General features: G+C 43.2%; 1 protein-coding gene and 1 pseudogene across 1 annotated transcript in view; both read right to left on the minus strand.

Annotated features, from left to right (window-relative positions):
• The window catches only part of MYO1E (myosin IE), a 205,307-nt gene that overhangs the window by 151,479 nt on the left and 27,004 nt on the right, over positions 1-26,824 (minus strand). The gene's annotated exons all lie outside the window — the stretch shown is intronic.
• LOC137207006 (large ribosomal subunit protein uL11-like) lies at positions 965-5,380 on the minus strand (annotated as a pseudogene).

Genomic DNA, 26,824 nt, shown 5'->3' on the forward strand with positions numbered 1-26,824 from the left:
TCCCCTCCTCTCGACAATCCTCCTAGCACGCTGACCTCCAGCCATCACACTGCCCTGGAGTCCAGGGACTGATTCTCATGCACACTTGACAACAGGCACAGTGATGACAACCGTCCTGGGTGTCCACCAGCCGGAACCAGCCCATAACATCCTTTCTCTGAAGACCGAAGTTCACGCAGTGCTGAATCAGGCAGAAGGATCTGTGGCTTTGAGGACAGAAATCACAGGGGTTACCATATCAGAAGCAAAATTTGGTGGGTTTATCAGGCAGTATCAGTTGGCCGTATATGCAGCATTCTATTTCCTCTGAATTCACGTTGAGCGTTCACCAATCAGTAAGTTACTGAGTCATCTACAATGTGCTTAGCCCTGTGCAAGTGCAAGGACACACTGAAGAGTATATGAGGCATAGTCGCATTCACTCATCAAATGTGTTCGGTCTCGATGGGGAAAGGACTACCGTGCAACATGCTCGTGATGCAGGCAGCAGAGTCGATTCTATGGCTTATTCCAGAAACTGGAAGAGTTCAGAGAAGGGAAGTGACAAGTGTGAAGCGAGTAGTCAGGAATGAGTAGGTGAAGGAATGGGAACTTAGGCTGGGCCTGGCAGATGCACAGGACTTGGTTGGCCAATCGGAGGAGGGGGGCTTTCCAGGGACAACACAAATAAGGTACGGAAGCAGAAGAAGCAAGTCATCACTACTGCTAGGGACAGCTAGTGCTCAAAGCACCATTCTTTTTTTTTTTTAAGATACATTTTACCTTTGGAATTATTAATTGATCTGTAGGATGCTACTGTGATGCTTTTAATTTTTTTATTTATGTATTTTTTTGGCTGTACTGCGATGCTTGCGGGATCTTAGTTCCCTAACCAGGGATCGAACCCAGGCCCTCGGCAGTGAAAGGGCCAAGTTCTAACCACTGGACCACCAAGGAATTCCCCAAAGCACCATTTTTCCTCCCATTGGCTGTCAAGTAACCCTTTATTATTTTTCTTTGCAGTTCTTAACTAGCTGGGCATTCCACTGCACCACTGTTGATGTCATCTATGATGTCGTGAGGGTGGCGGCCATGGACACTGCAGCCCACAGACTGGGTGGTCCCCAGGATCTCTTTAATGGTGAGAGTTCTCTAGCTAAAGATCGATGCCGCATCTGTCAGGCAATGTTGATAATCTCATCAAAAGTGATGTTTCCACTGTGTTTAATGTTTTTCTGCTTCTTTTTGTCTCCTGACGGTTCCTTGAGGGCTTTGATGATCAGGGCAGAGGCAGAAGATACCACCTCAATCTGGGCCTGTCTGTTCTGAATTGTCAGTTTCACTGTAATCCTCATACCCTTCCAATCACCAGTTGCCTTGGCGATGTCATCACCAATGTTGTTTGGAGACAGACCCAGGGGGCCGATCTTGGGGGCCAGGGTAGACGTGGCACCAACTTCCCCACCAGTGCACCTCAGCTACACGACTTTGATCTCATTGGGGTCAAACTTAGGTGGCACGGTAGAGACAGCTGGTGTCGGATGAACCCGGATTCGGGACGACCAAAGAAAGTCAAAGCACCATTCTTGATTAGTTTAGTTCACAGAAAGAGCCTCCAGACAGCAACATCGGCAACACCTGGAAACTTATTAGAAATCAAAGTCCTGGCGCCACCCCAGACCTACTGAATGAGATGCTCTGGGGGTGAGAGTGGGACCGGCAATTGGTGTTTTTATGAATTCTCCAAGTGATGCTGATGCAGGCTAGAGTTTTTGAGAACCACTGCTCTAAGGAGAAGACATGTTACAAATAAGCTTATAATATCTGTTCCTACAGAAGAAACTTTCAAATCATCTCTAACTGGAATTCATTTCATTCTTGATATAAGCTCAATGGTGGTCCAGCAACACGTACCCAGCACCAAGGCAGAGACAGTGTGTGCACACGTGAGTGTGTGTGTACACACAGACCAAATCAGTTGTCCGTCGGGAAGTTACTGTTAATATAACATCTGAGAAAGATCTAAAAAAATTAATTATTTAAGGAAGCAACACAGGACTGACGTGACAGTCCTATGGGACAGGAAATTCTATATACTGAAGATAAAGAAAGTGATTTGACCGTGGTTACTTAGAACCCAGAAATAATAATAGGAATATACTAGATACAACTGCTTCCCTTGTCATCCCACCATCCTTCTGTGATCATCTGGTGATCAGTTCTCTTATTTCCGTACACTGGAGGTGAGATCTGCACACTCTTTTGTGTTTTAACCTTCTGTACTTGAGGGCCGCTGTCAATTCCCTATTTTCACCACTCCTGCCAAATGGAGATTGGGTTTGTTTTGATTTGTGTTGGGTCTACAGCTCCTCGTTAAGTAAACTAGGACTCCGTGTCTGGGCAATGCACTCAAGAAGAGAAAAATAGAAGGAATCAAAGTGAATTGTAGGGAGGGAAGGAGGGGGAAGTTCCCTGGAAGTCTAAAAGTAGGAAGCAAGGATGGTATTTTTGGCTTGGAACTTTCTGTACCACATGAAATTATGAGAATGACTTAATTGTTCCTGTGCATTTGAAACCGGAGAGACCATAATGGCTGGGTTACACCCAGACGGACTGGAACAGGACTTAGACAGGGTGGCCTCCTGCCAACAAAACCTGCTCTGCAGACATGAGTGACTGAGTCGTTCATGTTTTCAGGGTTGAGCTGTCTGCTGACCGCTGGCTTTGCTCTTCTCCCTTAATCTCCCCGGAGTAGACAGGGTGCTGTGTTACAGAGGGCTGCTATTTCAGGGGTAACCGGAGGGGCAGCGGGCTCCAGAAAGCCTGGGTTCTATCTAGTGGCTTTGTGCACTGAGGCAACTACATTTACTTCTCTCTGTTTCCTCATTTGCTGAATTAGAAGGGCAAACTATGTGCCTTGGCTCTTTCATAGAACGCTGGAGGAGAGAATAAAATGAGGGAATAGGTACAAAGAACATCCTTTGGAAAGTTAAGATTGTTATGCTATTGAGAGTTACTCCTGGACTCTTTTTTTTTTTTTTACTTTTTTTTAAAAAATCTTTATTGGGGTACAATTGCTTTACAATGGTGTGTCAGTCTCTGCTCTATAACAAAGTGAATCAGTTACACATATACATATGTTCCCATATTTCCTCCCTCTTGCGTCTGTCTCCCTCCCTCCCACCCTCCCTATCCCACCCCTCCAGGTGGTCACAAAGCACCGAGCTGATATCCCTGTGCTATGCGGCTGCTTCTCACTAGCTATCTACCTTACGTTTGATAGTGTATATATGCCTGGACTCTCTTGTTTTCACGTAGCATCTTTTGCAACCCTCTTCTTACAATGGACACCTATTGGGTTGCCTGTCCTGCTCCCTTTTCTGCAGGAGGTGGCAGTCATGATGGTCAATGCCACCTTGCCACCTGACCACAGGAAGAGACCCCTGAGCCAAGTGAGACCAATCAGATTCTCATGCCCAGAAATTGATAACAGAGACGCTTAGGGGTGGAGCTGCCATTGGCTCAGGCTCATTACACAAACCCAGTAGCTCTCATGAGGCCATTTCACTCCCCAGCGGGCACTGGGCAACCTCTGGATTCGTTTTTGCTTGTCACACTGAGGAAGGGATACTATTGCCATGTAGTGGATGGAGCCCGGGGATGCTGCTAAACATTCCCCAACATGCAGGACAGCCCCTCACAACAAAGAATTATCTGGTCCAAAATATCAGCAGTATCAAGGACGAGAAACCCTGCACCAGAGGGGTGACTGCAAGGCAAATGCCTACAGGGTCCAGGCAGATAATAAAGGGCTGATGCAGGCAGTGGGGAAGCTGAGCTGACTGGAGCGTCTGAAGAAGAGGGCAGCCCCTATGCCACTCCAGCCAAATGTCACCCCAGGAAATGAGGACTCAAGGTTGCCAGATCCGATGTATCTAGTGAAGCAGGAAATTCAGATTTTCATGTGAAATCTGATTTTTAAACTCTGGTGTAATTTTTTTTTTTTTTTAATGTATGGGCCAAATAAACACATCTTCAGGTCCCATGGAGGCTAGGGGGTCAGCAGTTTGTAACCTCTGATCTGAAGGAAGATCCAAAGTCTCCCTCACAACTCCCTGAAGCTATACAGCTCCTCCCCTTACTTCCTTGGATGTTGTAAGGAAGCCCAGGATGTTACACGTATCCCCCCAAAGCTTTAACTAGTACACACCCCTGCACCTCTCTCTCCCTCCCTCACTTCTGCTACATTTTTGACCTGATGTGCCATTTCCACCCAGAGAAGAATTTACATCTCTCAGGGTTGAAAGGAACCTTAGGAAAAAATCTAGTCCTGACCTGCCAAGAAGAATATCTGGCCAGTTACTTAACCTCTTCATGCCTCAGTTTCCTCATCTGTCAAAGGCAGATGATAATGAAACTTCATTGGCTGTTAGGAAGATTGAATGACTTCATATATCGCCTCAGCCTCCTTGAATCCTTTGCCTGTGGAAATAATGCTCCAATGCTACTGCTGCTGTTAATAAAAGTAATAAAACTAGCACACCTTAGGTCAAGATTACATTTGTCTGAAGCTTAGCATAAAAACTCACACAGGGTGGAACTTGAGCATGAAATCAGGCTTCCCCAGGACAAATAAGCCATGTCTCATCAGTTACTGAGACATTCTTGGAACACTGTGTGGACCCTAAAGAATATGTTTTATGTTGATGCATGGAGGGCCAACAAGTCCTAGGGTGATTTGGCTCATGGTGATTCTGAGAAGCGGCAAGAACACAAGAGGGAAAGTGAGTAAAGAGAGGGCAGCAACCTATCTAACCTGCACTTGCAAAAAAAGGAAAAACAAAAGTATACAAGAAATTCTTGGGCTAGAGTGCAACAATCTCTCACTATCTGAAGAATTTAGTGAATGCAGGTTTATGGCAAATCTAACCTGTCACAGGGCTGTGGCATTCTTTGCAGCAGCCAAGTCATTGCGGCCTGAATGCTTTCCAAGGCTACTTGACCCTCATAAAAATCCCTGACAGTGGAGTGGGTACCATTTTTTCCCTCTGCCTGTGAAAAACTTCCTTGACAGCACCCATTACAAAGAGAACAGGGTCTGCTCTCCAGACTGGAGGCCAAAATGTTAATTAACTTATACCTGAGTCTGCCAAAAAAAAAAAAAAAATGTGGGTAGTACTCTCTCTTTCCAGCAGTATTAGAGAAAGAAAGAAAGAAATGGAATGGAAGTGAATAAACTCCACAAAGAATTCTGATGTTAAGACCAAATGATTACATATGCTTTTTCACACTTGTCCGTCCTACTTTATTTCTGATCACTTTCTACCAAATAAACTGGTCTTTCAATGACGAAGTTCATTTCATCATGTGTAGATCGGATACCGGTTCTATTGCCTTCCATTGCACATTTCACAAAGGATTTATGAGTTTTTCTGGGTTCATTATTTCTATGAAAGCACTGTGCTATGTAAGTAAGGTATCATACAAAGCAAATAATGCACATTAAAAATTGAAACTATGGGCTTCCCTGGTGGCGCAGCGGTTGGGCGTCCGCCTGCCGATGCAGGGGACACGGGTTCGTGCCCCGGTCCGGGAGGATCCCACGTGCCGCGGAGCGGCTGGGCCCGTGAGCCATAGCCGCTGAGCCTGTGCGCCCGGAGCCTGTGCTCCGCAGGGGGGAGAGGCCACAACATTGAGAGGCCCGCGTACTGAAAAAAAAAAAAAAAATTGAAACTATACTAGGAAAATAAATCTGGATTCAGTTCAAGCACTTGTGAAAGTTGATATTAAGAGATCACTCATATATGCTAATAACTAACTTCCCATGACTTTGTCAATAGCAAAACCCCCCAGATAACCTCAGTAGCCCGAGAGTATTCTACAGCATTGAGTTGCGTTCTTGCTAGGAGTGGTTTCCTCCACAGGCAGAGAAGAAAGTGCATCTGATATTTGCAATTTGGAAACGTCAAAAGGGGCATTATAGTTTCCAATCTTGCTCGCCATCCATCTATTCGATAAATATTTATTGAGTTCCTATTATGTGCCAGACACTTTGCTATGAGTTGGGAGATGGAGATGGACACGACAGGTACTTTTCTCTTCCTCTTGGGACTTACAGTCCAATGAGGCATAAAGACAGACTAACAAGCACTTCTAATAGTTTCATGAGAGTCATGTATGGTAAGACATATTCTTCTCATCTTCCTCCCTAAAGAAACCTGGAAGGAGGGGGATGAGAGAATTTAATCTGATATGAATCATGTAAACAGTCCAGGTTCTTGGGGCGAACTCTCAACTCGCCATCTCCAAGGTAAACCAACAGAGGAAATAATTTGTGAAGAGAGCTGCCACACAGACCTTCAAGAGAAGGGGAGACGGAAGTGAGGGACAGCTTTGGGAAAACAAATTGTCTGGCTTGTAAGGAGTCCAGGAGTGCAAAAGAAGAGTCATGAGAGAAGTACCAGGAAAGAAAGCTGGCGGGACACCAGGGAAGGCCTGGGACAACTGGCGTCAGGGACCTTTCCAAGTCCTGTACGTGGGTAACTAACGCAATCTTTATGATAACCCTATGAGGTAGGTAACGTTATCATCACTCCCATTCTACAAATGAAGCAACTCGGAGGCAGAGGTCGCGAAATTTGCCCAAGGTTGTTAGTAAGTCCTGGAGCCAGGATTCAAGCACACCCAGCCTGGCCCGAGAACCTCTGTTCCATGTTCCATGTGTGCTGAAGACTTTAGACATGCCTTAGTAGGAACTGGGAAGTCACAGAGGGTTCTTAAGCAAGGTACTATGTGACTAAAGCACTGATTCAGGAATTCATGTAGTCACTGAACACGGAATGAACTGGGGGGTGGGGGTGGGGGAGGGTAACTGGCATTTAATGAATGCCTCAGGTGTACCCAGACCTCCTCAGACTTATAATATTATCGAATTACCCAACCATCACTCTGGAAGAGACAGATTCCCATTTCACGGATACTGGACCTAAGTCTCAAAATGCCCATTCACTCCAATAGTGGTGGAATCAGATTTTGAACTCAAGTGAGGCTACCACGAAAGTCCCTGCGGTTACAACCACACTGTCCTACAAAGCTGAGGCAAGGAAACCAGGTGGTAGATTTTTATAATTGTCAAAATGAGTGGTCGTGAGAATTAGAGGAAGGGGTGGGTAGAAGACTTAATAACTAATTAGACACTGAAATCAAGGGAAAGACTGAAGAAAAAAAAAAAAGGAAATGACATCAGTATTTCAGGATTCTGAGACTGGAACACTTGTGGTACCATTCACAGAAATGAAGGAATTCAAAGTAGTAAGATGTTTCCGCTTTACTCCAGTTTGGGAGGTAGGGGATAGAAGAAGGAGCTGACCAGAAGAGTGACTGAGAATACTAACACTTATTGAGCACTTACTAATTACCAGGCACTGTACAACGGGAGTTACACGCACCAACTAATTTCTCACAAAACTCTGAGATAAAGTGCTGTGAGAAGTAAATTAGTTTATTATCCCCATTTTAAAGACGAGAAAAATTAGTAAGCTACCCAAGATCACGCAGTAAACTGTAGAGCTGAACTTGCAACTGAACTTGAAATAAACCCATAAATTAACTTCATGTCTGACAGGAACTGGATACTTCCTATAAACCTCAGAGGAGCTAGAAGACATTATAATGGGTTAGAAAGACTTTCATGGCTGGGTAAATCTAGAGAAGCAGAACCAGTATGAATGGATAAATGTCACACACAAAAAATAAATTTTAGCTTGAACATCAAGTTTCTGTGGTAACCTGTATTTATTCTCATTTCAAAAGAAAATAAATGGATTATGTAAAATTCCTTTAAAAGAGAAAAACAAAAGAAACACAATTGCCCTGACATTTCTAATAAGTTTAGCTCTTCAGAAATAAGCAGGCTCCCTTCTGAGACATCATATATTCAAGAACACAGTCAGAAATTGTCAGAAGGATTTCTGGACAAGGGAAAGCTGGGACATAAGAGCACCAAGATAGATCTCTCTTAACGTCCTGCCTTTTTTCCTTCACTGGTCACTTCTCAATGTTACCCTTCTCCCTGGATGACGCTACTGGACTCCTCTGAGAAAAGGTGGCCTTAATGCCAGCTTTATAGCTTAAGAAACTGTCACAGTGAAGCTGTATTTCTTTAAATCTTTTCTTAAAAAATATTTATTTATTTATTCTGGCTGTGCTGGGTCTTAGTAGCGGCACACTGGATCTTCGTTGGGGCATGTGGGCTCTCAGTTGCAGCATGTGGGCTTTCAGTTGCGGCATGCATGTGGGATCTAGTTCCCCGATCGGGGATCGAACCCAGGCCCCCTGCATTGGGAGTGTGGTGTCTTACTCACTGGACCACCAGGGAAGTCCCAGTGAAGCTGTATCGATACCTACAAATGGTTTTGACAATTGTGACCTTACGAGCTATTTTTTAGTTTTGAAAAGTGAAATTAAAAGAAAAAAGAAACCCACAGCACTTTTAGATATAAAAGCCCAAGCTTTTTGTGGTTAAACAATCCCGACCATTTGAGAGAACAGTCAAATGTTTTTCAAGTTCAAAGTGCTTACCTAGCATGGTTTATAAGGAAGCCAAGAGAGTCGGTGATGGGCTGAAAGGAAAGTGTCCTGCTTACCTGGCTATTTTAACAACCTAAGTAGCTCTGTCAGAACAAAAGTGAAATCTAATCAAGTCCTGACCCAGATTTTATTGATTCTAAGAAGCACATTGGTGGGGAGGGGGGAGCAGGGGAAGCACAATGTTTTGTTTTTGTATTTTAACACAGCTGAAATCAGACTGTATCTTACAACTGATGACATGTCTCTTTTTACTTAACAGCATTTTTCTTTCCTAGATATACATTTTAAATGGTGCGTCTTAAAAATCAATGACAACAGGGGCTTCCCTGGTGGCGCAGTGGTTAAGAATCCGCCTGCCAATGCAGGGGACACGGGTTCGAGCCCTGGTCCGGGAAGATCCCACATGCCACGAAGCAACTAAGCCCGTGTGCCACAACTACTACTGAGCCTGCGCTCTAGAGCCCGTGAGCCACAACTACTGAACCCGCGTTTCAAGAGCCCGTGCTCCGCATCAAGAGAAGCCACCGCAATGAGAAGCCCGCGCGCCACAACGAAGACCCAACACGGCTAAAAAATAAATAAATAAATAGTTGTTTAAAAAAAAGAAAAAATATCAACGGCAACAGAAAATGGAAATAAGGTTGACAGAAAAGAAACATCAGTTTTTTAAAAAAATAAACAGATGGAGACTTAGTTTTGATGAAATGTGCTCATTTCTGAACACGATACATAAACAGTTTCAATTTGAGAATTTAAATTCCTACTGAAGAATTAAGGGTGAAAAAAGAAAAAAAAAAGAATTAATGGTGATATGACGCAGGGCTGTGTGCACTGCAGCAGCACTGGTGTGGGCTGTGGGCCCTAGGTGGGGAGGGGGCCTTGAGGTTAAGGGAAAGTAGCAGACTTGGGGTCTGGCTGGCCCACAAGAGCATCTGGGGGTTGTCACCTTCTATTATTACTAAAGCTTTCAGGGCTCTGCTGTTCCGAGTTCGGAGCTACAAAGAGCCTTCTGTGTGCTCACGGAGACTTCTCTGACCCCAGGACCCCCTCCTTGCTGCCTGGAGACAGAGGAAACTTCCAAAAGCAGGATGAAAACAGAATCCTAGAGACATCTGAGGTTCAAGACCTAAAGGGGAGGGGGAGGGAATCTCCCCTTGTCTCACCTGTACATTTGCATGAAGTGGGGCATCCTTCCACGTGGCCTCGGTCCTAGAGGGCAGGACCCGCTTTGGCGACAAATTATAAATAGAAGAAGGCTTAGATGGGAGATGGTGAGGTAACTAGATTTTCTGAGGTCAAAGAACATGGCACAAAGTCAGACAAGTACATATATCTATGGGGACAACGAGGCAGAGTATCTAACATCGAACTACTAGAAAACCCAGTCTTTACTAAGCAGTGTCCCTAGTCTGTGGACACACAAAAGGCAAGTGTTGGTCAAATCAGTTAAATCCTGAGTCGTATAAGACAGAATAGTTTGTTTTAGAAAATCAGGCTGTCTTGTTTGGGGAATTGGGCAGATTTGGGGGGGCGGTCAGGAGAGTTGGAGAATCTGGGTTGGTTCAAGGTGAGAAAAGTGGGGGAAGGAGCATCTCAGAGATGCTGATACACAGAGCTCCCCAAGTTCAAGGTGAATGTTCTTCTCCCTGAATCCCAGGTAGGAGAGAGCTGTGTCCTGTTTATTCCTATCTGAGTACCTCACACAGAGCAGAGCCTCAGAATTACTGGTTGAATGAATGCCTAAGTGCTACACCTACTTTGGTCAGACTGTTGAGTAAACTTTTGGAATAAGGAGACTTATGTCCTAAAGATGTTAAAAGACTCCTAAGGGCCTTACTTCTATCAGGGAGTAAAGAAGGCCTTGAGGAGAATCTCAACTGCAAGTTACAAATTTAAAATAATAGTTGAATTTGTTTTTAGTTTTAGCATTCTAAGGCTTTTTGCAAAGATATGACTTTAACCTGGGGAACTATCTTCCCTTCAGCAGGGTTTCACAATCTAAACTAATTCAATTTTTCTTTTCTATTAGGGGAGAAAAAAAATCTCCAAATTACATAACCAGGGATTTTGTGGAAATGATCGAAGCTTGACAGAAGGCCTTAAATTCCTGTAGTGAGTCCCAGTCAGCAGGGTGTGAGATCAGCTGACCAGCACACAGCTCCGAGATAAATTGTTAGTGGAGATGATTTACCATTTCAACTCAGGATTTCCTAGAGTATGATAGTGCGATCTAATAATACATCCTTTAGAAAGTAAGAACTGGGATCTCCCTGGCGGTCCAGTGGTGAAGACTCTGCACTTCCAATGCAGAGGACGCAGGTTCGAACCCTGGTCAGGGAACTAAGATCCCACATGCCATGTGGCACAGGCAAAAAAACCAAAACAAAACAAAGCACTAAAATGTACATGTCCAATCACTTTGTAAGCTTTTTAAAATGAAAGCATATTAATAGTCATTTTTAAAAGTAATCTACAATTTCCTCCTTATTTTTTGGTAAATTAATTCAATTAGTTAAAATTAAACAAGTATTTGCTTCTTAAACAGATCAAGGCTGGGAAAAAGCTGCTGAGTGTGGAAGCTTGGTGCCTGTTTTCACTGCATCTGTCGTGACCCTATATTAGCTTAGGCAGGTCTTTGGACTCTGAGTATCTGGCCTTGATCTTCTCGTCTGTCAAATGGGGGACATGGATTGACCCTCACAGCCCTTTCCAGCTCTGACCTCTGTGACCAGGGCTGTCCAGCGAATCAGAATGTGGAGGCATCAAGAACCTTCTCAAAGCACAACAATCAGAACTTTCAAAGTAATGGGAAGAAAAGAGTCATCACACATTCTAAATGGTTTTGGATACTTTAAAGACCAAACTCTAATCAAACTCAAAGGTTTGGTTCCTCTTCTACTGGGTACATTTTTTTCATTATCAAGTGCTTATATGGAAAAAAGAAAAACCCAGACAGCTATGTATTTCTCTCAATACACAAATAATTCTCACTTCCTCTGGAAAATTGCACAGTAGGATTAGTTGGGTGGTCAGCCTGAACCCACCTTCCAATTTAAAATCACAAGATGTTTTTCAATGTCACATCAACTGGTGATATCTGTTGGTTTTTAAATAATACTCTGACTCCTACACAATGGGTTTACATTTTTATGGTTTTATCTTTCTGCTTTTGTCTATGGACCTTGCTTTTGTGTTAAAATATGCACTGCTGGGAATTCCCTAGTGGTCCAGTGGTTAGGACTCGGCTCTTTCACTGCCGAGGACTTGGGTTCAATCCCTGGTCAGGGAACTAAGATCCTGCAAGCCACATGGCGTGGCCAAGAAAAAAACAAACAAAAAAACTGATCAATAATAAGAAAAATATGCATTGCTACTTGCAATCTTTATAGCTATGCTTTAATTAAAGATGTGATCGCTACATAAACTCCTCCCTTTGTCAATAAAGTAGAAAGGACACTGGAAAATCACTCAAAAGCATCCAGTTCAGAGTCCAACTCTTACTGGTTGAGTGGCCCAGATCCCATCCACCACCCAGAGAAGTAAAAACGGTTTGTAAAACCGGAACTACCATGGCCATGATGGTGTCGTCTCGCTTTTGGGGGGAAGCTATTTTCCCACTTGACTCTTATCATGGAGCACACCGCTCGAAGCAGGAATCCCCATTCTGGTCCTCCACCTTGTAGGGGACAAGGCTCTGCCACTTGTCCCCAGGCACCCAATACAAGTGCAGTCCCAGGTCACCACTCGGCACTGCTAAACTCAATGCCTGTTTACCTATGCCATTTTGTACATTTTTTTAAGGAAAGCTAGTCTAAATACTACTTTATATATTGGCACATTGCAAGCATTATATAAATACTTGCATTTATCTACCTTAAAAACAGTACAGGGCTTCCCTGGTGGCGCAGTGGTTAAGAATCCGCCTGCCAATGCAGAGGACATGGGTTCGAGCCCTGGTCCGGGAAGATCCCACATGCCGCGGAGCAACTAAGCCCGTGCGCCACAGCTACTGAGCCTGTGCTCTAGAGCCCGCGAGCCACAACTACACAGCCCGTGTGCCACAACTACTGAAGCCCGCACGCCTAGAGCCCGTGCTCCACAACAAGAGAAGCCACTGCAATGAGAAGAAGCCCGCGCACCACAATGAAGAGTAGCCCCCCGTCGCTGCAGCTAGAGAAAGCCCACGTGCAGCAACAAAGACCCAACTCAGCCAAAAATAAATAAATAAATTTATTAAAACCCCCCAAAGAACAGTACACTCTGTGGAGAGTTCAGGAGGGCAAGTATGGAGGCAGAGAGACCAATTAGGAATATTCTATACCATTCTAGGTGAGAAATGGTGGTCTATGAATTAGGGTGGCAGCTATGGAGTGATACAGAGCTGTCAGATTTGCTGTCTCTTTATAAGTAGAAGATGAGTTGATGGCTGGATGTTGGGGGTGAGGGAAAGAGTGAAGTCAGGGAAAAGCTGGGTTGGGCTGCCATTTCCAGATACATCCTGGGCCAGCCAGCACTATGGGAGCTGTCTCGACAGAGAAGGAGGGGGGGCCCAAGAGTACGGGTAGGAGTGCGGGAGCTCACCCCTTGCTGAAAGGAGACAGAGGAGAAGGCAAAGCCTCCCGGAGGTTCCTACCTCTGAAGGAGATGGAGAGGGGTGGTGGGGCTCAGGTGCTGGTGGGCTGGTACCAGCAGGAGCAGCTGCGATGGTGACAGTTCTAATTCTAACGCACTACACCCAGCGGGCACAGGGCCAGGTGACAGAGGTAGCAACAGACAGGGTGAGAGAAAGTTCACCCATGGGTGTTAACCAGACACTAAAAGGCCTTGTGGAATTCGGCCTTTGCTCAAACCAAAGATAAGAAGTAGGAGCAGAGCGGTGCATTTTCTTGCATTGGGGAAGTGGCTTCAACTTGGATCGTGGCTACTTCCCGGAGTGTGGCGTGGAAGAGAGATTCTGTGGGAGGCAAGAGAACTTGATCCCATTCCCAGACTCAAACCGTCAAGACTTTAAGCTCTGGAACGCACCTGCACTGGGTTGGCGACTGACCAGACACTGAACCAAAGGAGTGTCGGGAAGGGTGTCAGAAACTTCATTTTACAACCTCTGTGAACCCCCAGATGTGGTGCTGTTTTTGGTATCTCTCCAATCCACAGAACATGAAGTAGCATTATGGTTAGTATCTTATGAAGACAGATCATGGGAACTGAAAGGACACACACACATTTCAGCTGTCCAGAGATCAGCCTGATCAAAACACAGATGTTTTGAACCATGTGGAGAGGAAATCTGACCACTTGACAAACCTTCTCAACATGGCTGTTCCCTGGCGAAAGGACTTCGCTAGACCTCCATACATTGGGCAATCCACAATGGACTCCAGTATGGAGTTTACAGCGCCTACAGGGTTAAGCAGTTAGGGTATGTGAATATCCCAGAAATGGGGAAAGGAGTAGATACCGGGGTTGTTTATGACTGTCTATTCTCAAAACAAAGGCAGAGCTATAGTACCCACTTAAATTCTGTAAGAGGGCACTATTATTACAGATGAAGAAACTAGCTCAGAGAGATTAAGCAACTTTGCACATAATTAACCAGGGCAGATCAGGATCTGAACCCAGCACTCTGCTGACACCACAGCTGCTTCATAAAGGTTCCTGTCATCAGCAGATGGTAAGGAGGGACTCAAAATGAAATGCTGAGTCTGAGGCTAACGTAAGTAATAATAAGTATGAGAATACTATCAATAATGACTGTCATAACTAACATTTACTGAGTGCTCAGTATTAATTTATTTATCAAATATTTATTGAGCTCCTACTGTGTGCCACGCACTGCTATGGGCACTGGAATACAGCTTCCCCAAGGAGCTTCCTCCACATTCTAGTGGAGGAAACCTCATGCCAGGTCCCACAAGTTATTCCTTTTCATCCTCAAGCAACACTGTGATGTACATACTGTCATAACCTCCATTCACAATGAGGGAACCAGAGAGGTTAAGTGACTTACCCACTGTTCCAAAGCTAGAAAGTGATGTGGAGCCAGGGGCAGAACTCCCTAGAATCTTAGGACCAACCCAGTTTATTAGATGTCCCAACAGCAAACCTAAACGTGCACTATTGGAAGAAAATGGACCAAAGAATATAAATATCTGGGGTAGCTCCAAACCAAAAGAGATTTTGACATCTGTTCAAAAGAGCTGCAGAAACACTTTGAAGGACATTCTAGGATGTCTGCAAATCAGAGGGAGGAGGAAGCCCACCCAAACTTTCCCACAATTTCGTGTTCCTTCCAAGTTCATGGCCTCACATGACTCAATATGGAAACTGCCAGCTATCAAACACTAGGCAGGCCTCCTTCCTTATAACCCAGGCTTTTTGATTCTCTCTTAAGGTCTTTAAAAGAGCAAACCACGGCCATTCCCACTTCCCAGAACGCTCTACTGATTACAGCGGGAGATCAAATCCAGCACAGACAGGGAGGACAGGCATTTCAAACATGTAACACTGGAACGCAGATTAATAATTTACTAATGACTCTAAACAAATATTGTTCATGGTGGGGAAAAACCCTCCCATTTAAACGGGAACTTGGTCAGAATACCTCAGTACTTTTAAAAAGAAAACTGTAAAATAACCGTCTTAGAATTCAATATTTATTAATGCTGATGGTTCGTTTTTGAAGAATTAATCATTCCCAGCTTCAATGTTCTGCTTCAGCAGAAAGTTCACTTTATTCTGCATGCGGATTCCTGTACTCTCTGCCCAAATAAATTAATACATATGCCAGAGTCTGGGGCTGCGATCAATGAAAAACCACAGTAAATTCCTAAGCAGTAATAGATATTCCACATGGCTTGAAATGGTTGAAGGAGAATTTTTTTTTAAGGTTAAGAATCAAAGTACTGTAATTGAAGATCTTACAAATTAAGCAGCGGTGGCTTCTTTCTCAAGGTATCTGATGTTGACTCCAAGGATCATTTAAAGTGAACCTCCTTCTTGCAGCCCTTCCTTGCTCTCCCTTTTACAAGTTTCTCACTGAACAGCATATAGTTGGCATTAGGTCCATGGCATTAATTTAAAATGACAATGCACTGTGAAATCTGCTAGACTAAGCATGTAGAAAAGTAAATACTTGAGAAAGTATCTGAGAAAAAGTAAATGCTTGAAAAAAGTAAATATTCCTAAAGTCTGTGGCCAGGCCTTAGACATTTCAATCAACAGTGGACCCCTGAACAACTCAGGGGTTAGGGGTGCTGACCCCTGCACAGTCGAGAATCCACATATAACTCCTGACTCCCCCAAAACTTAACTGGGAATAGCCTACTGTTGAGTGGAAGCCTTACCTGTAATATAAAAGGACTAACATTGGCTACAAAATTATTACAGTAGTGCAGCTTGTTCTACATTTAATTTTGTGCAGTTATGATTGAATAAGGCGTCTTTACCTTTCTCTCAAGTGCAAATGGCACAATGTATGGTCTGTAAGTGTCTGTGTGCATAAGTTTTGATAAATTTTAACTTTTTATAATAGATTTATGTATATTTTACTGAAATAAATGATAAAATAGACTAGTATTTACATATATTTTATGCCTTCATGACATACCTTTTTCTTTTTTTTTTTTTTTTTTTTTTTTTTTTGCGGTATGTGGGCCTCTCACTGTTGTGGCCTCTCCCGTTGCAGAGCACAGGCTCCGGACGCGCAGGCTCAGTGGCCATGGCTCACGGGCCCAGCCGCTCGGCGGCATGTGGGATCTTCCCAGACCGGGGCACGAACCCGTGTCCCCTGCATCGGCAGGCGGACTCTCAACCACTGCGCCACCAGGGAAGCCCCGACATATCTTTTTCTTAATTTTTTCAATATTTGTGGGCTGTGTGGCTAATCTGCAAATTTTTTCAAAATGTCAAAAATCTCCAAAAAATTTGCCAGTATATGTATTGAAACTGTATGTATTTCACGTATAAGTGAAACCATGCAGTTCAAACCTGTGTTGTTCAAGGGTCAAATATACAGTGTAAAGAACTAAATATTGTGATAACACAGTCTTTTGTAGGTAAATTCCTAAACGAACTTTGAAAAATCTATCTTTGGGCTTCCCTGGTGGCACAGTGGTTGAGAGTCCGCCTGCCGATGCAGGGGACACGGGTTCGTGTACCTGTCCGGGAAGATCCCACATGCCACGGAGCGGCTGGGCCCGTGAGCCATGGCCGCTGAGCCTGCGCGTCCGGAGCCTGTGATCCGCAACGGGAGAGGCCACAACGGTGAGAGGCCCACGTACCGCAAAAAAAAAAAATCTATCTTCAAGTTTAGGGTATTTACAAATTAATACCCCAAATTAATAAATGCGTTCATTTAATACTATAAGTGCATCTGTCCTATCTTTATGGGAATGATGTAGAACAGGGGTCAGCAAACTACAGCCTGTGGGTCAAATGGCCCACTGCTTGTTTTTGTAAATAAAGTTTTATTAGAACACAGCCACACACATTCATGTATGTATTCTCTATGGCTGATTTCATTACAATGGCAGAGCTGAGAAGCTGTGACAGAGGCCGTATGGTCCACTAAGATATTTACTAGCTGGCTCTTTACAGAAGTTTGTTGACTGATGTAGAAGGACAAACTGAAGAAAATGCCAAAAGGTATGAGTGCATCCTTGCATAGTCCACCGTTGTGTTCACTATATTGGAGAAGCGCTGTGAGGAGACTGAAATATCTGGAGAAGTGGCAAGCCTTTTACATCACAACCACCTTTCTTTTCATACTCCAATCTACAACTAATAGAAGCACATTCCTGAGCTAAAGGAAGAACACTGATATGCGTAATTAGAGGTCAGCAACATGTCAGAACGTTTTAGAACCCAGTAATCGCCCCATGTTTTAGGAAGAGATGGAGGAGGTGGTACAATATACACAAATGGCAAGAAAAAGATGGAACAGACTTCCTCTTCGTTGGATCGCAATCAATTTGATTGTCAATGTCAGCACCAAGTTGTTTCTTAATGGGAAACTGTAGAGACGCATCATTCCCCTATCCCCTAAACACTGAACTGAAAAGAAATTTGAGTCCCGAATTATCAACACGTCATATTTTTCACAATTTGAAATTCAGATTGTCAATAGCACATCCCTAAAAAATTTAAATAATCCCGTTAGAGCTATACCTGGTGGTCATTTTCATCTTGATGAGTTATTTTAATCCAAATGCTTTCCTCTTTACATGTAGCTAGTTCCAGATTTACAACTCTAATTTTACAGCCTGATTTCACTAGTTGCAGCTCCATTTTATTACTGAAGGATAGGGGTGATGCTCAAAAGAGGTGGAAGGAAACACAAAGACTAATTTTAAAGTAAGGATAAAACAGGGCTAATTCACATGGAACGAAGCTAAAAGCTCTCTTTCTTAGCCTAGAATCTAAGCCCTTGATAAAAAACTGACTTATGAATACAAATTAATTTAAAATTAAAAAGTGCCCAGCAATTTTGCAGTACTTAAGCTTTTACCTCCTTTACCATTTTGAGCCCTCAAACAACCCTGTGACTGGAAGGAGACATTATTTCCATTTTGCAGATGAGGAACTGTGTTCTCAGACAGGTTAAATCAACTGCCTCAAAGTCACGGGTAAAGAATTCAAAGTCTCCTAATTGCTTCTACTTCTGCTGTGAGACAGAGTGTGTGATAGGATTACAATGTCCAAGAATGCAGCTAATTTAGTGGAAAGGAATTCTGGGCTTTTCTATAGCTCTTACAAACACATTTACCTTCTCAAAATTGTAAGTAAACTCAAGGGGTTTCCCTGGTGGCGCAGTGGTTAAGACTCCGCGCTCCCAATACAGGGGGCCCGGGTTCGATCCCCGGTCAGGGAACTAGATCCCACACTCATGCCGCAACTAAGAGTTCACATGCCACAACTAAGGAGCCCGCAAGCCACAACTAAGGAGCCCCCCTGCTGCAACTAAGATCCAGCACAACCAAATAAATAAATTTGGGGGGGGGGGGGAAGTAAACTCAATCTTCCCATTATGACTCACAGTTAGACCCGAGTGAGTGAGCACATTGATCCAGGACTGCCATTATTTGGTCATCACTGGGGAGGTGATGTTCATCCTCATTAGGATACAGATGGACCTGAACGGCACCAGTAGTCTAGTTACAGGTATTTCTAGTTGTAGTAGTCCCTGTCCTGTAAATCCACAGCAGAACTGTCATTATCCTGTCTAATGATAAAGCCACATAAACTAAACTTCCCCATCACTTGTGTTTTACCACAGAATGGAAGAGATTTCAGGAATTGACTTCGTCGGCATTCTACTGAATGCAGCCAATTTGATTGTCAAGAATAGCTCCATATTATTTTTTAATCCGGCATTTCCCATTATGTAGACAAACCTAACCATATCTCTCTACCCACCTCAGTTACACCCTAAAAAGGAGCTAAGCTGGGCAGAGATATGAGTCCCCATTTCTTCCTCCCTTTCCATGATGACTTGGTGGTCTTCTTTATCTGGACTGGCCATACATACTAACCTCAACAACCTAAGTACAAATCTACAAAGAAATGTCACATTTCTTTCAAATTCCGAAATCCTCTTTTCCTATTCCACCTTGCCTTACAAGTTTCTGCTTTAACGATCCAGTTGCATCACTATCTCCTTTCTAATATAGCGCATCCGTGTACCAATTTTCTACACTAAGACTTCCTGCTACCACCTCCACCCCACCACACACATTAGACCAACTGCCCATTGGTGGCGTGTCCTTCTTCCTCTGAGCAATCTGGTCTCCCACTTCCTTCTAGAGGTACTCTCTTCTTGCCTTAATGTCAGCCTCTAGTTTTCTTACTTTTTTTTTTCTTTATTCCTATAATGTTAGTAGCTGAAAGCTGAACCGCAAGAATGAGTTCAGTAAATACCTTTTGAGCTTCCACTGTGTATCTAAGTAAACACTTTGGAACCAGTATATCCTCATAGGAAAGGGTTACTTTTTCTTCCTCCAAAAGCCCCTGGATATATGCCTAAGGTAATGGGGAAAAGTATAAAAGGTAAGAGACTTCCTGACTCAAGAGATCAATTCTGTATAGTGGAAAATACAAAATATAAGGACTCTCTTGTCCTCAAAATTTTTGTGAGCTTACGAGCAGTTACTTTTTAGTTACTTGTAATTATCCTCCAATAAGTCCAAAATGTTACCTTATTTTCATAACTCTGTACTAGTTTATGCCCATGGTGAGCATGTAAATTGGCAAAACCTTTCTAGAAGTCAATTATGGAGCTTCTAAAAAAAGTGTCATAGGCATGACTCAAAAAGTGTCAAATCCTGCCTCATAGAATCTATTTGACAGGAATACTAGCAGAAGTGTTTAACAAAAATGGAAATTATCCTAATGTCCACCAATACTGGGTATCTCTGAGGAGCAGAGAACAGCATCAACAAGGGGACAAAGTGGTGGCTGACGGTGACATCCAAGACACAACACAAGAGGTGCTAGGATGGAGAAAGGATGCCCTCAGTCCATCCACATCATAAGTAAATGACAACCATGTAATAACTGGAGTCCGGTGAGATTTTCCCTATACTTTTCGGCCTTTGAAAACCAACGAATCAGAAAAAACTACACGAAATGCAATTGACTGTGTGAATTGCTTATTCTTGCAGCTGCTCCCAGAATGTCTTTCCTATGTGGTTTCCCCATTTATGCCATTCATTCATTTATTCAGTCAACAAACTCAGCTCCTACTCTACACCAGGCGCTGCACTAAGTTCTGGAGAAAAAAGCAGTAAACAAGACAGACCCTCTGCCTCCCTCGGGCCCATAGTGTGGCAGGACCGTAAGACCCAAATGGACGCCGGGGGCAAGGGGACCTCGACACACCCTCACACTGCTCCCTTCTGTTAGTTCCTCTTGCCCGTTCTCCTGATGGACAATATCATTTCAAATTAGAATAAGTAATCAATGTCTCGGAGCCAAACCAACATCAATAGAATGCTTTGTTCTTCAAAGTATGACGTTTCAGATGATTTCTGAGATGCAACAGGAAACTGCTACCAACTGTCAACATTCTCCATTACGGTAACGGCATTTTTTTTCCATTGGTCACAAAGTGGCAAAGCTGCTTCAGGCCCAAAGCAGAATCAGATGGTAGCAATAAAACCGCCACCAACTTCATCCAAATATTCTCCAAAGCCCGTCGCATCTCTGTGAGTTGACTACACAGAAATCACTTCGCAGAGGCAGCAGCCCTTCTCACACTGCCAGGTCTTTCGGCCCAGTTGGCAGGGTCAAAAACAGTAGGGCATCTGAGAGAAACTTGCCAACTCTTTGACTATTAGAATTACTGACTTATCAGGTTGGCACAAATATCTCCATCACTTTGCTCCATCCACCCATACATATCATCTACAGGTGACACTTTCAGAAACCTGGAAGGAAATTACTAAGTGGACAAAGGAAGGTTATTTGCAAAAAAAAAAAACAAAAAAAACCCCACAAAAAACACACACACATCCACCAACACTTCCTTGCTGTGAATATTGCTGCTGAGGATGTCTTAACACATTTATTAGTATAAAGACTTAACCATTTTTCATATCTCTTATAAGAAAAATGTAATACAGTCAAAGAGAATATTCACACCCAAACGGGTCAAAATATGAAAGGAAAAAAACAAAGGCATTCACGTGGGACACAAGCCTACCCAGAATAATCTTTATTCATTCCTTGCATGGCTCATGGCTTTATACTTCTGTTAATAAACAAAGTACAAATTTGATATTAAAATTAAAAAAGAAAGAAGAAGATGGGGCACAACTTGGTGGTTGTTTGTACTCTTCTCAATACGTACTAAGGGGGAAGACTGTCAAAGAGTCTGTTGAAATTATGGATACTTGAAACCATTTTCAGACACCTCACTGGCCAGCACAGGCTGCTGCAGGTTGAGATGAGATCTGCCCAAATACCACCAGAATACAAGATTTTAGGAATTGTGAAAGAAGCAAGTGATGATTCCATGGCCACATCAGGAGAGCATGTTTTTTGCATCAACAGATCTGCATTGCATATGAATAATTAAAAACCCACTTGGTTCTGCAAGTGGGCTGCTTTTCTACGGCAGTCCCATGCACATGCCACATGATGATAAGGGCTGGAAAAGTAGACGACACCTGGCCAGGATTGCTTCCGAATCTCTTTGAAGTCCAGCACCTGTTTTTCCTGGCTACTTAGAGGCTAGGATGGACTTGCACTTAAAACTGTATTACACTCCATGCCCCAGGGAACAACCACTGCTCAACAACCTGAGTATTTATTTACTCATAAACTTTGGCAGGTACGATGGGGGAAAAAACTAATAAATTTGAATAACTCCCCTTGAGAATGATGGGAGAAAACTTTCATCATTTGAAACTGGGCGTGTCCTTAATTTATGTGGAGGAATGTTACAAGGGCCATTCAGAATATATGCAGTGCTGTCTGCTCGCATGCTTCCAATGTCTTCTCAGGTGATAATCTCCTAGTTCTGTGGTGTGTAAATCTCTCTGCGGACACAAAAGGATCAGTCTTGCAGTGACTCCTATTTACTACTCCTCTTCCCAACTACACCTAGCAAATACCAAAAGCAAAAGAAAATCTTGAAGCTTTTCCTGGATTAAAAAAAAAAAAAAACAATGTTTACTTAGGTCCTTTTTTAAAAATTTTATTTATTTTTGGCTGTGTTGGGTCTTCTTTGCTGCACGCGGACTTTCTCTAGTTGTGGCGAGCGGAGGCTACTCTCCGTTACGGTGCACGGGCTTCTCATTGCAGTGGCTTCTCTTGTTGCGGAGCACGGACTCTAGGCACACGGGCTTCAGTAGTTGTGGCTCGCAGGCTTCTGTAGTTGTGGCGCATGGGCTCAGTAGTTGCGGCATATGGGCTTAGTTGCTCCGCGGCATGTGGGATCTTCCCAGACCAGGGATCAAACCCATGTCCCCCGCACTGGCAGGCACCAGGGAAGTCCCTACTTATGTCCTTTTAAATCTAGATGTAGGAATGTCATGACAAGTGCCTTTTATTATTAAAATATGTGTCTTTACTAGGACTTGAATTTTGGACACAAGTTTGCACCCTCTGGAAAATTCTCTGGTACCTCCAGTAATTAATATAGCATATTCCTAAGAACACTATTGTTTTAAAGCAAATCCATGCTTATAAAATCCTTACAATTATTAAATTTTTTACAGCTTATGATATACTTCCAGACACTTTGATTTGATTGTTATAACTCTAGGAAATGATTATTATGAATATTATGAACATTTCCACTTTACAGATGTGAAAACTGAGGAAATTCCTCTAAAATTACAAGAGCCAGGCTCCATACTACAAATTTCCACTGAATAGTTTTTCAGTGTAACCAAATCGAGTTTACTAGAGATACAAAAATAAAACGAAGGCAAGCAGTTATGATGAAACCAACTTTATTCGGCAAAGGGTTGTGTCACCCATACCTACAAATGGTAAGCTTGATTTTTCTAAACATGAACATCCATCAGATACAATTTTTATAATATAAAGCACATGGTTTTATTCTGCTCTACTACTTCACATTTGGCAGAAAACAGAGCTTTAGCCTGCAGTACCAGACTTAAAAGAACATCAAACTACCATAATCTAAAATATCTTGCTCATAAAATTCTTAGAGAACAAGGTAAAACCTAAGCTTAGAAACATCTTCACTTAAGTAATGAGGCAAATAAATCACTTACAACACACTCCTTCCATTTCCCCATCCGTGATGTGGGTAATGTGGTTAGATTACGCTAGTTTTTTCCCTCCTACTCAACAGAGAAATGTCACCCAAGAGTGTAAATTAATCAAACAAAATCCTTCTGAAAGAAGTACAGCTTTGCGGTACTTGCAGATTCAGCTACTAGGTGTAGCTAAGGCGGCCTCATAGCAACAATTGCATTGTGAGACAAAGCAAATGGAATGAAGTTTGAAAAAACAAATTAATAGATGATTTAGGAGTTTGGGAGCCCCTTCTATTTACATCCGAATTTCTGTTTTCACTAACAGGGATATTTAACAGCAGCCACGTAAACTAGGTCAGTGTGGAAACTTTCCTTTTTCTTCAAAGAGGAGTTGAAACGTACTCGGCACACAGTACATTCCTGACTCCCAGATCTGGGCCAAGCAAACTTTTCCAACCTGTCCATCAGTGAGAGGACTGTATTATCAATCCATGAAGGCACATTGTCTGCTGAATTATGAAGTGGGAACTGGGAAACAGAAAATTGTTTCCTCTGTGTTTTCACAACCCCTCCCCCTAAGCTCATTCCATAAAACGCTGAGTCAACTCTGCTCCCCAAGTTGTGCTCAGCTCCCACCTGGCCTGCTGACCGGGGAAAGACAGTAGGGGAGTTTCAACCCCCTCTAACCTGTAATCACTTCCCACTGGTAGGAGGGGCAAGGTCCCCCCAAAACCCTGTGGCTACAAATTTAGGATGCCAGGGGAAAAACCATGCATAGAGGACCAAAGCCAGGAGTGAAGCTATGAAAATCTCATCAACATTTTTTTTCCAGTTATCCTATTATTCAGCACTGTGCGGTTCTCCTTTATACTGTCTCTCTGTTGAAACTGTCACTATGTTCATCCGTTCTCCTCTGTGGGGTGATCATCTTTTATGATCGGTACCTTGAACTCTTTTTTTTTTTTTTTTTGCGGTACGCGGGCCTCTCACTGCTGTGGCCTCTCCCGTTGCGGAGCACAGGCTCCAGAAGCGCAGGCTCAGCGGCCATGGCTCACGGGCCCAGTCGCTCCGCAGCATGTGGGATCCTCCCAGACTGGGGCACGAACCTGTGTCCCCTGCATCGGCAGGCGGACTCCCAACCACTGCGCCACCAGGGAAGCCCACCTTGAACTCTTAATTGGGTAGATAGATTGCTTATCTCCACTTCTGTCCAGTTCCTTTTCTGAGGTGTCATCTTGTCTCCTTGTCTGAAACATATTGCTGTCTCATTTTGCCCAGTTCTCGGTATTATTTCTCTGTGGTAGGTCAGTCAGCTGTGTTTCCTCATCTTGGAGAAGTGGCCTTATGTAGGAGACCTCCTCTGGGGCCCAGCAGCACACTCTCCTCTGGTCACCAGAGCCATATGCACTTGCAGTGCTCCCTGCTTGGACTGTGTGGGTCCTTCTGTTGTAGCAGAGCAACTACTGTGGGTGCACTGTTGGCAGGGCTGGCCCCTGGCCAGCTGGCTGCAAAGCCCTGGGATATGATTGGCCGGGGGGGGGGGGGGGGGGCGGCGGTCCTCAGGGCAACAACCACATTTTAAAATAGACACTTAAATAATAAAGACAGCACCCTATTTTTAAAATGCCAATGACATTATATACATCTTGAAGTAGCAATAATGAGTATTACACTCAACTTCCATTTTATCGCTTCTTGCTAGACTGAAATCTTTCAAGGTCTTCCTCTCCAGTGGGCCTAATGATTGGTTGTGAATTAACTGTGCTCCAAAGTAGATTTTATGTGTAATAAGAGACATTTGTTCCCCTGTGACTGATTCTCTAACCAAATGTTCAATTGACTTTCTGGTTCCCAAGTGGAGCCAGAGACAGAAAGTAACTTGGTTACTTGCGGTGGAAAATCTTTGACAAGACCCATTCTGTGCTGTGGATATTTCTCAAGTTGTCCAGCCTTCCTTTGACCTCCAGGCCAACGCCTCTCCCAGCAGACACTGAAGGGTGGGTCTAGGGACTTTAGGCTCCCTTCCCAGGCGTTCCTTATTTTGATTCATCTATTTTTCTCTTCGGCTCTCCAGGCAACTTCCTGGTCAATGTCCAGAGGTTTTTTTCCCCCCTAAATATGTTCACCTGGACAAAGCTGCAATTTGAATGTAGAGCAACCAAAATCAAAATATGCATAATGGAATTCAGTGTATGGAACTTACATTAGTTGAGTGGGAATAAATGCTTGGACTTGCAAAGTATCTTTCTTCAAAGGAAAAAGAGGTCATTGCTGTATTCTTCGGAATGAGGAGAGCTCCAAACTCAGCCCCAAGGATACACAGAGGTGAGCACAAAAGCCTGAGGTGCAAGGCGGAAGTACAGGGGTAGATGGACAGGGCAAAGCTGAAAGGTGAAAAAGGAGGCTTTCCCTGCCTTCACACCTCACTCATCAAAGGCTTTCTCTATTAAGAATTTTAAAAAATCTAGCCTAACATTGAAATTAAGGAAAGCAAATCTTTCACATGAAACCTGTTTCAGTGAGGTGTTCCCTGAAATGCTATGTTCTTATTACATTTTCTCTAGATAGTTTAATTTCTGTGGACCTTTGGAGGGAAGAGGAAAATTGCCAAGATGGGAAAAGGTCAGGCTTGGGGTGGGTCTCTATGACCTCAACTCAATGCCTTTTTACTGTGTTGCATCAAATGACAGAGTGAATATCATATTAAAATCATCTTTGCAAATAACTGTCCTTTTCCTACTTCTTCTTCTAATTTACTTGGATATTTTAAATTAAAATTAAAACTAACTTTATGATGTTTAATTTTTATTTGGGGATAAAAATCAAGGTGGTATTTCAGAAAAGTCTTAAAAGAACATACTTAGATTCACTAAATACAAGCAGCCCTAAGAGTAGCCAGTTAATAGGCAAGAAGAATCAATGGACACTAAAGGACCAAGAACACAAACTAGAATGTCACTTTTATCAATTCATTTATTTTCATATTGAAGAGCTATGACCACAGCTTACAAAATAGTTTGAAGCAATTTATTTGGGGGGAAAAAAGAAATTTCTAAAATGCCTAACTTTTTGTGAAGAAAGGAAGGAAAATCAAGAAAACAGAGGCCTGACTGTACTACCAAGGCAATCTACAGATTCAATGCAATCCCTATCAAAATACTACTGGCATTTTTCACAGAGCTAGAACAAATAATCTTAAACTTTGTATGGAAACCCAAAAGATTCTGAATAGCCAAAGTAATCTTGAGAAAGAAGAGCAGAGTTGGGGGTATCATGCTCCCTGACTTCAGACTATATTACAAAGCTACAGTAATCAAGACAGTACAGTACTGGCACAAAAACAGAAACATAGATCAATGGGACAGGATAGAAAGCCCAGAGATAAACCCACACACATATGGTCACCTTATCTTTGATAAAGGAGGCAAGAATATACAATGGAGAAAAGACAGCCTCTTCAATAAGTGGTGCTGGGAAAACTGGACAGTGACATGTAAGACTATAAAATTAGAACATTTTCTCACACCATA

This window comes from Pseudorca crassidens, chromosome 1 (assembly GCF_039906515.1).
Source record: "Pseudorca crassidens isolate mPseCra1 chromosome 1, mPseCra1.hap1, whole genome shotgun sequence".
In the NCBI taxonomy this organism is placed as follows: domain Eukaryota; kingdom Metazoa; phylum Chordata; class Mammalia; order Artiodactyla; family Delphinidae; genus Pseudorca; species Pseudorca crassidens.